Source organism: Mus musculus, chromosome 9 (genome assembly GCF_000001635.26).
Source record: "Mus musculus strain C57BL/6J chromosome 9, GRCm38.p6 C57BL/6J".
Lineage (NCBI taxonomy): Eukaryota > Metazoa > Chordata > Mammalia > Rodentia > Muridae > Mus > Mus musculus.
Window position 1 is genome coordinate 21596882 of NC_000075.6, and position 13067 is coordinate 21609948.

At 46.9% G+C, this 13067-nt stretch overlaps 1 pseudogene across 1 annotated transcript; it reads right to left on the reverse strand.

Moving 5' to 3' along the window:
- Positions 1-10195: 10195 nt before the first annotated feature.
- Positions 10196-11448, reverse strand: Gm7904 (predicted gene 7904; annotated as a pseudogene). Its single transcript, NR_003372.1, has one exon. The product of NR_003372.1 is annotated as a predicted gene 7904 (transcript).
- Positions 11449-13067: the final 1619 nt, after the last annotated feature.

Sequence of the window (13067 nt, forward strand, 5' to 3'; positions counted from 1 at the left end):
GCCTCCCGAGTGCTGGGATTAAAGGCGTGCGCCACCACGCCCGGCTCCTACTCTCTACTTCTTCCAGGTCTTCTGTTTGTCCTTTTCTCCAGAGTTCCCTCAGCCTTGTAGGCGATAACCAAAATGTCATGCATCTCAATTTTAAAGAGAGGGAAAAATCAACATTCAGGTAAGGAAGATGGCTTAGCAGATGAAATATAAGCATGCACCCCTGAATTCAGATACCCAGTACCCACATAAAGCAGGGCACGGCTCCACACTATCCTAGCACTTGGGGGTCTGAAGATAGGTAAATGCCACGAGCTTGCCTGCCAGCCAGTCTAGCTGAATTCAAGTTTAGTGAGAGACCTGTCCAAAAGAGAGGGCTGGGGGAGCCGGGCGTGGTGGCGCACGCCTTTAATCCCAGCACTCGGGAGGCAGAGGCAGGTGGATCTCTGAGTTCGAGGCCAGCCTGGTCTACAAAGTGAGTTCCAGGACAGCCAGGGCTATACAGAGAAACCCTGTCTCGAAAAATCAAAAAAAAAAAAAAAAAAAAAAAAAAAAAAAAAAAAAAAGAGAGGGCTGGGGGCAGACTGGACACATACATGCCTTTGATCCTAGTATTCCTGGAGGCAAAGTGGGCTTATATCTGAGTTCAAGGCCAGCTGGTCTACATAGTGAGACCTTGTCTTTGAGAGAGAGAGGGAGGGAGGGAGGGGCCAGGGGGGGTAGCAGATTAGAAAAATGCTGCTGTGAGGCTAAGAAAGTCACCCAGCTCCCAGCCCTGTGACTTAGTTTGCAGAGTGAACCCAGAAGTTGTCCTCTAACCTAGACAAGCATGTCCTGGCAGAGGTGTGCCTGATGTCTTTGATCCTAACCTGTGTAGCCATACTTGATTTTGGGGGAAGGGCAGTTCCTCCCCCAAATAGTGTGGGACATAAGGCAAGTACTCTATGGGTCACACTGCAGCATCTCCTTGCTAAAAGGTATTAAATAATGTCATCCCTTGCCATGAATAAACCTTGTTAAGAGCATTTACTGTTGTTGCAGAGGATCTGGGTTTGGTTCCCTGTATTCACGTGGTAGCTTTCAACCATCTGTTAATTCCAGTTGCAGGTGATACCCTACCACCTTCTGTGAGCTGAAGGCACTAAGGCTTGCTCAGGTACAAGCAAAACATAGAACTTGCCAGGTGTGGTGATGCACCCCTGTAATCTCAGACTTGGGAGACAGGTGGATCTCTTGAGTTTCCAGGACAGCTAGAGCTACATTGTAAGACCCAGTCTCAAACAACAACAAAACGGCTGGTCCCCAGAGGTTTTCCTGTAACCTGGACAGGCATGCCTTGCAGAAGTGTGCCACTCTCACATCACACTTTTTTTTTTTTTTTTTTTTTTTTTGGTTTTTCGAGACAGGGTTTCTCTGTATAGCCCTGGCTGTCCTGCACACACAACTTTTAAAGGTTCATTTTATGTATATGATTGTTTTGCCTGCACTGTTGCCTAGGTACCACAGAAGTGCAGTGCTCAGAAAGGTCAGAAGAGGGCACCGGTGGTTGTAAGCTGCCATTTGGCTGCTATGTCTGAACCCAGGCCCTCTGCAAGAGTGGCAAGTCTTGGTCCACTAAGCCATTTCCCAGCTCTGTATAGTTTTTTAAAAGCTTTTTTAAAAAGCTAGTCAGCAATATGATTCAGTGGGTAGATGTGCTTGCCATTTGAGCCTTGCTCCTCAGAATTCAGAGTTGTCCTCTGACCTTCACTATGCAAGCAGGTCCTAGCACTCATATACAACATGCATCGCATGGATAGTGGAAAGGGGGGAAAATCTAAATTCCTGTAGTATTCCATAACTCATCTGAGACTCTGGTCCACAATCCAACTCCTCCCTTTTTTCCTAGTTGGCCTTGAACTTGTGTGTAGCCAAGGATGGTCTTGAACTCCTTACTCTCTCTGCCTCCTGAGTCCTGGGATAAAAGGCATGACCTGTGCAGTTTTTCATCTTTTTTTTTTTTTTTTTTTTTTTTGAGACAGGGTTTCTCTGTGCAGCCCTGGCTGTCCTGGAACTCACTCTGTAGACCAGGCTGGCCTCGAACTCAGAAATCCACCTGCCTCTGCCTCCCAAGTGCTGGGATTAAAGGCGTGCGCCACCATGCCCGGCTCTTTCATCCTTTTTGTTAGATTAGTAGTAATAGCTTTTCTTGGCTTTCAACTTGACTACATCTGAAATTAGTGGAATCCTAAGGGACCGGGTATACCTCTGAGAGAATTTTTTTTTTCCTTAATTAAATGTTTTGAAGTGGGAAACCAACCTTTTTTTTTTTTTTAAAGATTTATTTATTAACATTGTAGCTCACTTCAGATGCACCAAAAGAGAGGGCATCAGATCTCATTACAGATGGTTGTGAGCCACCATGTGGTTGCTGGGAATTGAACTCAGGACCTCTGGAAGAGCAGTCAGTGCTCTGTAACCACTGAGCCATCTCTCCAGCCCAATCTGGATCTTTTGAGGTGGAAAGATTTACCTTTGATGTGAGTTAACCTTTTATAAAGGTCATGAAAGAAGAAGAAAGCTTTTGCTCTTTGCCTGCCTGCCCTCATTCTGGTTGGCCAAGTGCATTGCATCATGGCCATTAGAGCCTGTTTCTGCGGGATCCCAGTGGACACTGAAGACCAGCTGAGACACCAGCTTCCTGGGCTGAACAGCTACTCAGTTCTTAGACATTTCATTGGTAAATAGCCATCGTTGAACTGGCTGGACCACAGCCTGTAAGTCATTCTGCTAAATGTGTGTGTGTACGCACGTGCACGCGTGTGTGTAAAGCCTGGGTCCTCTTTAAGAGCAACAAATGCTCTTTAACAGCTGAGCCAACTCTCAGCCCCTCTCAAATGAGGTCTCAGTATGTAACACTAGCTGTCCTGGAACTCATGTGTGGACCAGGCTGGCCCCAAACTCAGAGATGTGCCTGCTTTGTCCAGGCCTGGCTGACCCTCATGGGAATGGCTAGTGAAGCCCCATGCGGCTTAGCGCAGCAAATACAAGGTGCTTCATCCATTTATTGAAACTCAGGAATGGCATGTGGTGGCAGAAGTTGGTGCCATTGGAAAGGGCCACATCCATTCCTAGAACATGTGCCTGATTTGCAAAAGAGGCAAACATCAGGACCTGGGCTATATGTTCCATCCACCATCTGTAGATGACAGCCTGGACTTCAGGAAGATACCTCTCAGGGTAATGGGTAGACCCTGGAGGGTGACAGTCCTTAGACTTCATTGCCCTTAGCCAGCCAAGTACTGGCCTTGCACATACCAGTGTTTACTTAGCCCAGCTAATTCACCAATTCACCAGGTTTGCAGTCTGGTTGTCCATACCTGCACTCTGTTAAAGCCAGGTGCTCTGTGAGCCTGCCTCTGAAGCTCTTCATGATTGAGATCTATAGTTCTCAGCCAGCCACCTACCCCCTTCTAGGTTTGGTCCCCTGATAGGCACAGCTAGCCAGCCCTCTTGTTAGGTTCTGCACCGAGGGAGCCAACCAAGGTGGAATGGTGTGATAAGTGTAGCTGACTTCAGTTGTGTTCACCCAGCATATAGGGAGCCCCAGGCTCCAGCCTGATGACCATTAATAGGTCTTGTACAATCTGTAACCTCAGCACTTTTCTCTGACTAAAGGGAGGCTCCTTAATACTCAATACCTCGAGTATGTAGTGATCCGGTTCAAGGCCAGCCTGGGCCAAATGAGACCCTATCTCAAAAACAAAAAACTCGACAAGAAAGGAGATTAGGAAAAACTTTCGCAGATTCTTTCCTGCTGATATTTCCTAAATAATGAAGTATAAAGCTAGGTATGGTGGCTTACATCTGCTATCCTAGACAAGAAGAGGCTGAGGCAGGAGGATCAGTACAGTCTTAAAGCTAGCCTGAGCTGTGACCTAGTGGTGCTGATGATGTTGCTGGGAACACTTGCCTAGCATACACAAGGCCCTAGCTTCCATTCTGGTACCAGAAACAATAAGATCTCTGTGAGTCCCAAGCCAGGCAGAGCTCCACAGGGAGACCCAGTGTAATAAACAAACAAATGTCGGCCATCAAGCATGATCCTAGAGCGCCCACAAAAGAGGAAGGAGAGGGGCCTGAAGAGAGAAAATAAAAGGTTAAAACAATTAAGTGGAAGGAGCCAGGAAGTGGTGGCATACACTTTTGATCCCAGCAACTCGGGAGGCTGAGGAAGGTGGGTCTCTGTGATTTTGATGCTAGCCTGGCCTACAAAGCTAGTTCCAGGACAGCCAAGACTACACAAAGAAACCCTGGGAAAACACAAAAACAACAGCAATGTGGGAAGAGAGAACTAACTCCACAGAGTTATCCTCTGACCTCACACACAGACTGGGGTGTGGCTGAGTACATATACACACACACACACAGCTGGGGGCGGGATAATTATTTGAAGATTTCACTTTTAGTTTCATTTATGAATGTTTGCTTGTGAAATGTGTGTAGTGCCACTGGAGGACTGAAGACGGTGTCTCTGATCTTTTGGAGCTGGAGTTACAGGAGGTTGGGAGCCACCATATGGAGTTGGGAACTGAATCTGGGTTCTTTATAAGCATACTTGGTATCTCTCTAACCCCAACATGGGTACTGGGAATGGAATCTGGGTCCTTTCCAAGAGCAGCCAGGTGTATAGTGTGCTGGATAGTTTTATGTCAACTTGGCACAGGTTAGCATCATCTGAGAGGAGGTAGCCTCTGTAAGATCATGCTGTAGGCAGGCCGGCCTGTAGGGAACTTTCTAAATGAATGATCGATGAGAGAGGACCCAGCCCATTGTGTGTGGTTCCACTCCTGAGCTGGTGGTCCTGAGTTCTGTAAGAAAGGCTGAACACACATGCCGGGCGATGGTGGCGCACGCCTTTAATCCCAGCACTTGGGAGGAAGAGGCAGGCAGATTTCTGAGTTCAAGGCCAGCCTGGTCTACAAAGTGTGTGCCAGGACAGCCAGGGCTACAAAGAGAGACCCTGTCTCAAAAAAAAAAAAAAAAAAAAAAAAAAAAAAAAAAGCAAGGCTGAACCTGTGCCTCCCCAGCTTGGGACACTGGTATCTCCAGCTTCTCATGTGCTCCCAAAGGTCAATGGTCAAATCCATCCGTACACTTGTTGCAGCAAACATTTTACCCACTGCTCCATAGCTCCATCCCTAAGTTTCTTTTTACTGAAAAATATATGCTACTGCCTACATGTCCCATGGCTTGCGTTTCTTGCACCAGCATTTGGTCACTCGGCAACAGAAGAGATTGACTTTGGGGTGGTGGCCGTGCATGTGTTTATTCTGATTAATGGACACCAGAGGGCGCCAAAGCTCCTCATTCCCAGCTAGGGCTTCTCTGTTTTGCCCTGAGCAAGGCCCAGCAGAGCAGGTGAGGGGATTAAGGTAGACTAGCTTTGACATATAAAACAAACAAACAAACAACAACAACAAAACAACAGAATTTCAAAGAGGATGAGGCTCAGTTGAATGTTTGCCTAGCACACATTCACGTCCAGTACTTCAAGCTAGACATGATATTGGCTCGCACCTGTAATCTTAGCACACAGGAGTTAGAGGCAGGAGGATCAGTTCAAGGATATAGTGAATTACAAGCCATCCTGAGAGGCTGAGAGCCTATCTTGAAAAAAAAAACAAAACGAGAGATAGAGTCTGAGAAGCAGAGGCAGGTGGGTTTCTGTAATTTTAAGGCTACATAGTGAGACCCTGTCTCAAAGAAATATGGAAAAGAAAACCCCAACTAACTCCTAACCAAAGTGGCTCAAGGCTTAAGTTGCAATGATCTAGGTTGATGGCTGTTGGAGGGTGCTCCAGTTTGTGGCAGCTGGGGCCATGAGGAGCTAAAGAGCACTTGTAGAAAGCTCCACACAATGGTCTGGATTAATGATGGCACATTTCAAAACTTGTGACTAAAAAAATAAATTGCAAAATGCAAGTCCTACATAGCGGCACACGCCTGTGATCCTAGCCCTCAGGAGGCAGAGGCAGATGAATCTCTGTGAGTTTGAAGCCGGGCTGGTCTATAGAGTGAGGTCCAAGACAGCAGAGCTATATAGTGAGACCCTGTCTTAAAAAAGACAAAAGAAGCCAGGTGTGGTGGTACATGCCTTTAATCCCAGCACTCGGGAGGCAGAGGTAGGTGGATTTCTTAATTCAAAGCCAGCCTGGTCTGGAAAGTGAGCTCCTAGACAGCCAGAGAAACCTGTCTCAGAAAAACAAAAAACAAGAGGGCTGGAGAGATGGCTCAGCAGATCTGCCTGTTTCTGCCTCTTGAGTGCAGGGATTAAAGGCGTGCGCCACCACGCCATGCTTAAGAAGTGTATTGTCTCCTTCCATCATGTGGGTTCTGGGGATTGAACTCAGGTTGTCAGGCTTGGCAGCAAATGCCTTCACCCCTAGACAGAGTCTCTCAATGTTTACCTCAGTCAAGCTAACTGGCACTGTCTTCTACCATCCGTACCCCTTTCAGTGTGCTGTACACACCCACTGTACTACTGTATCCATGGTTGCTTGGGTTCTGGGGAATCGGAACTCAGGTTGTCAGGCTTACCCAGTGTCTGTTGCACCATGACCAAGCACCTTATAAAAGAAAGCGTTGACTATGAGCTCATAGTTCCAGAGGGTTGAGCCTGTGGCCACCGTAGTGGAGAACAGGCAGCAGGCAAGCATAGCCCTGGAGCAGAAGCTGAGAGCCACCAGGAATGGCATGGGTGTGAGCCTTTGAAATGTCAGAGCCTACTCTCAGTGATACCTACTCCAGCAAGGCCAAAAAGTTCCATTACACAGGGACAAAGCATTCAAACATGAACCTATGAGGGATGTTCTCATTCAAACACCATATTCCACCCGCTGGCCTCCATAGACATAACGCACAGTGCAGTTAGTCCAACTTCAAAAGCCCACCCCTTCCTGGTTTCTCATTCTGGTGTGTCTTTTGAGCTTCTTCAGGGGCCCCTCTTTCCTGCAGAAGGGATATTTCAACAATATTTGTGTGTGATCACATGTGTGCAGGTTGGAAGGATTGGTTATTGTCTACCATGTGGATCCTAGGGACCACACTCAGGTCCTCTGCCTTGGCAGGAAGTTGCTAGCCCTAACAGTGGTCTCCGGTAGCCATCCAGCTGAGACAGCTCTGGCAGCAGAGCTTCAGGTGGGGGTCACAGTGTAGCCCTGAGTTCCATACCTGGGTCACTAGAAACTGTTTCAAGGTCCCAGCTGCAAACAGTGCATTGTCACCCTCTAGGCTGAGAACTCACTGCAATAAGAAAGTCAAGAGAGGGACTGGAAAGATGGCTCAGCGGTTAAGAGCACCGACTGCTCTTCCGAAGGTCCTGAGTTCAAATCCCAGCAACCACATGGTGGCTCACAACCATCTGTAACGAGATTTGTCGCCCCCTTCTGGAGTGTCTGAAGACAACTACAGTATACTTACATATAATAAGTAAATAAGTCTTTAAAAACAAACAAACAAAAAAAAAACAAACAAAAAAAAACAAGAAAGCCAAGAGAGGGTTTGGCCCTTGTCATTTGATGCCACATTTGTCAGGTTTTTACTGATTGTTTTTTTGTTTTACACCTTATTTCCATACACACATGTAACTGATTAGGATCACAAGGTGCAGAGGCCATGAGCCTGGCCACACATGGGGAGTCAGTCCTACTGGATCGGATCGGGGAGTGGCTTGCTCTTTCCTGTCCCATGAGATGGGAAGAGCTGCCCTTGGTTGCTACTGATGGCTTACTGGAGTACCGAGCTGCACCACATGTTGTCCATCTGGCTTGGCACCCCCAGCGGACCAGGAAGTTCTGGTCTTCTGTTTTCTTGTCTGGGCTGTTATGTCTGTACACTGACCCTATCCAGTGTGAGCTGTTATTCCTATGTAAATAAAGTTCTCATGTGTTCACCCTTCCCTGCCTGCCTGCACTATTCTTGAAGCAGGTACGGCAAGGTATGGCAAGCACACATTTGGACACAGGAAAATCAGCTATCTCTTTAAATATGGAGTCAGGGACCATTGTAGATGCCATTAGCAAGTTTAGGGACAGGAAGGAGCAAGCCACTCCCTAATCCAGCAGGAGAGACTCCCCATCTGTAGTCAGGCCAGGCTCAGAGATCAGATCTGAAATGTGTAGTGGTAGTAGATCCCTGGTGGGTGTGCATGATTCTTGCTACTGCCCCAGTGTTGTAGGTTCACAGACAGGCAGACAGATACAGACACAGACACAGACACATACACACACACACACACACACACACACAGGACTTGTTTTGTTTTGTTTTGTTTGAGACAGGGTTTCTCTGTATAGCCCTGGCTGTCCTGGAATTCACTTTGTAGACCAGGCTGGCCTTGAACTCAGAAATCCGCCTGCCTCTGCCTCCAGGACCTTATTTTTAATATGCCCTAAGCAACTCAATGGCTGGGCCACTCCCAAACTTCCATATTACTAATGCCTTGCCTCCGACACTCCTGAATTATTACTTACTAAAATCTAGATTCCATCTCTGTTACTCCAGACCCAATTGTGGATATGCTCTTGGGGCCGCTCTTCTTGGGCTTGTAAGACTCAAAGTGAGCCTTAGCTACCGGGAGACCGGCAATGAGACTTGAGAACAGAGTTCAATACAAAAGCAAGAGGTTTATTTTTCCAGCACACTGGGGTCATCCTGCACCCAGTGGAGAGGCAACCCCTTCTCTTTCTTTCATAAGCCTTTTATATAATTTTTGAGGGCAGCAACTAGGCAGGTAATGATTGATGGTTCTGATGACCCTTACATTAATTGGCTGGACAGGGAGGGGGACTCAGGAACCTTCCCTAAGGCCTCCAAGTCAGCGCTCTCAAGCTCTTCCACGGTTGTCACTCCGTCTTCTGCAGCTCTTGCCTGATCCTCCGGCCTCCTTGGCAGTACTAAAAACCCTTTTCTTCCTGGGCTTCCTTTGCCCGAGAAATCTAAAGTCTCTCTCTCTCTGTCCAGCCATTGGCCACCGGCAACATTATTCACCAATCAAAGCCACCTGGGGCCAGGGACCTTCAGTGTCTTGCAGGCGTGCCTTTCCTGGGTAATTTGGGGAGCCAAATTAACACAAATAGCATTAGAACCAATCCACAACAGAAAAGCCTGAAAGCTCAGAGGTTCGGCACCTTGTCATCTAGACCGAATGGGTCCTGATTGGTTACATGTGAGTATGCAAATAAGGTGTAGAACAAAGACGATCTGGAAAGACCAGTCAATGGCAGCATTAGAGGGCAAGGGCCAAGCCCTCTCTTGTCCTTCTTAGATAGCCAGTACATCAGCATACTGAGGAAAAAGAGGAGCAGTGAAATGACTCAGCTTGTAAGGGTCTTGCATCTAAAGCTGAGGACCAAAGTTCGATTCCTGGTACCCACATGGTGGAAGGAAAGGACTAACTTCTGCCTAGTCAGGATTGTTGGCAAGTTGTTCTCTGACTTCCACATAAAGAGGCTCTGTCAATCACAGTGCACCCTTCCTAACAAGAATAAGTAAAGAAGTAAAGAAAAAATTTTCGAGACAGGGTTTCTCTGTGTAATAGCCCTGGCTGTCCTGGAACTCACTCTGTAGACAAGGGTGGCCTTGAACTCACAGAGATCCGCCTGTCTCTGCCTCCACAATACTGAGATTAAAGGTGTGTATGCACCACCACCACCCAGCTTTGAAAAAATTATTAGAAATATATATATTTTTAAAGGAGCAATTGTGGCTCACACCTTTAATCCCAGCACTTAGGAGGCAGAAGCAGGTTGATCTCTGTGAGCTCTAGGCCAGCCTGGTCTACAGAGTGGGTTCCATGACAGTCAAGGCTATGTAGAGAGACCCTGTCTCAAAGAGGAGGGGCAGCTAAGGGGGTAAGAAGAGGAGGAGGAAAAGAGGAAGGAGGGGAAGAAGAAAGAGGAAGAGGAGAAGCAGGAGAGAAAGATGGAGGAAGTCACAGCAGCTGTGACTGCTTACAACCCACTTTCCTTTGCTCCCACATGCGGTGCTGAGGAGAGTCATTGGTTCCTTCCATGAGATTTCATCCACTCCCTCTTTCCCTGGACCTCCCAGCTAGCAGTATGTAATTTTGTCCCAGCTACATACAACTCAGAAATCTGCCAGCCTCTGCCTCCCAAGTGGTGGGATTAAAGGCATGTGCCACCACTGCCCTGCCTATAGTCAGGTCTTTTTTTTTTTTCTTTGCTTCTCAATTTAGTAAACTAATATACAATTTAGTACAATATGAATGTTTGGTAATAAAAATATTGTAATTACCAAATTTAACATCAAAATATAAAAAATAAGACTAAAGATATACAGTACAAGGGCACAAGTTGGCTTTTCTTAGTAATATATGACATTCCAAGAAAAACATACATTGGTTGTATGTTCTAGGTAACAGCTTTCAGATGCAGAGTTCTGCAAAACTTAAAATTACGGTGTTCTCAACCAGACACCCTGAGAAGGCAGAGTTGAGAGTGCTGCTAATGAGGACGACTGAGTGTCCACTCTTGCAGCCTGTGGTCACCAGCTGAGGAACCTGAGAGGGTCTATACAATGATTGTCCAGTCTACAGCCATCCGTTGCACTAACACTTATCCAAGAGAAAGAAGTTTGACTTAAAAGTGTACATATATATTCTCTATAGGGCCATACATTCATTCATGAATGTTTGTTGGTATGTATGTATATATGCATGCATGCATGTATAAGGAACAGAAGCCAGGCATGATGTACTATACCTAAATTAATACAACTTGGGAAGCTAAGGCAAGTGGATTGCCATAAGTTCAAGGCCAGCCTGAGCTACAGAATAAGACCCTGTTTCAAAACAAACAAATGCACACCCTCACACACAAATGCACATGCAGGCGGGGGGGGGGGGGGTGGAGGAGAAAGAGGGAAAGAGGAGGGGGAGAGGGAGAGGGAGAGAGGTGAATCTAGTCTGTGAATCTATGCATAACATCTCCTAGTCAGGAACACTAAATGGCAGGGTGCTAATGACTTCACCGGACTCGGTGACGATGGCATCATAGACCCAGCGGCGGTTGCAGCGGCACTCCGGCCCACACTTGTTGGAGTTGCACTTGGGGCACGGGTAGAAGCATCCCAGACAGTTCTTCTCCAGGCAGTCACACAGGTCCACGTCACGTCGTCACAGATCAGCCTGCCGCTTTTGCCGTACTTCTTCATCACCTTGTACTTCACAGAAAAGTATTCATTCACCTTCTTTGACATCCGCGCTTTCCTTCTCTGCTGCCTTGTCTCAGTTGAAGTCTGCCACCTGAGGTCCAGGGTTTTGAAATGCTAAGCACTTTAGCTGCCGCCGTCCTATCTGTTGCAGTTGCTTCTGTCCAATCTGACTGCTTTTCTCTGGAAACCTGTGGTTAGTGCGCCCCTCTTGAGTGGAGTTGTTCTTCTGTGATGGTTCAGTCATTTTGGCAAAGTTCACAGGGATATGGTCCACCATAGCAGGAACGTAAGTCAGTAAGAACCGGAGACAGCTGATCGCCTGTATCCATGGCCAGGAAGCAGAGCCTACAGCCGGGTCTTATAGAGGTATTCCTCGATTAAGAGTCCTTCCTTCCAGGTAAGTTTAGTTTATGTGTCAGTTTGAAGTGAGACCAGCCAGCACCAACAGTCAGCTGGGTTCCACCTCAAAGTTTTCACAATCGCCTAAAACTTGCACCAGTTGGGGATAAAATATTCAACACAAGAGACTATAGGGGACATTTCTGTTTTGTTCGTACTTAGATTCGAACCCAGGGCTTCAAACATGCTAGGCAGATGTTTTCACTAAGGGACATCTCAGGCTTTTGTGGGACATATTAAAATTATAAGATAGGGCATGTCAGAATTTCCTCTCTTCTGAGGAAGGATGGACCATACTCCACTGTATGGATAACTGGACTGTTTATTCATGGAAGCTTATGCCTGTGAGAAGTCAAGGCAGAGCCTGGTCTGCTTTACGGATGATGCAAATCTCTGTTTCCAAACGCCCTCCTTGCTGGGTGGTGGTGGTAAGCAACTTTAGTCTCAGCACAAATCTGAGTTTGAGGCCAGCCTGGTCTACAGAGTGAGTTCCGGGACAGCCAGGGCTACACAGAGAAATCTTAGTTCAAAGGCCTAAACAAACCACACCAAAACAACACAACAACAACACACTTTCCTCCAAAAAGAAAAAGAAAGGAAGGAAGGAAGGAAGGAAGGAAGGAAGGAAGGAAGGAAGAAAGAAGAAAAAGGAAAAAAGTGAGTGAAATGGAAGGGGGGCGGGGACAAGAGGCAGGGAGGAAGGAGACAGGAAGGAGACAGGAGAAAGTCACAGATGCCTGAGGCCTGGCTGTAGTTACCCTTCTGACAGGACAGATCTCCCAGTGTAGCTCAGCTGCCCTGGAACTCACTGTGTCACCAGCTGGGCCTCACCTGTGCTCCCCTCCTCCATTCCACTCTTTTGTTGTTGTTTGGTTTGGTTGCTTGTTTGGTTGGTTTTTCTGAGACAGGGTTTCTCTGTGTAGCCCTGGCTGTCCTGGAACTCACTCTGTAGACCAGACTGGCCTCGAACTCAGAAATCCCCCTGCCTCTGCCTCCAGAGTGCTGGGAATAAAGGCATATACTACTACTGCCTGGCTCAAGATTTATTTATTTTGGATATGGGTGTTTTGTCTGCATGTTAATCTGCACACCAGAACAAGGCATCAGATCCTATAGGACCATAGGCAGGACACAAACATACACTCGTTCACACACATATACAGACACACTAAAAGAAGAAAGAAATGTATTAACATTTAAAAGACAAGTTGGGGGGCTGGTGAGATGGCTCAGCAGGTAAGAGCACCCGACTGCTCTTCCGAAGGTCCGGAGTTCAAATCCCAGCAACCACATGGTGGCTCACAACCATCCATAATGAGATCTGACTCCCTCTTCTGGAGTGTCTGAAGACAGCTACAGTGTACTTACATATAATCAATAAATAAATCTTTAAAAAAAAAAAAGATAAAAGACAAGTTGGAAGTTTCCTTGTGGGTGCTGGTGAATTCAGGACTTTTGGAAGAGCA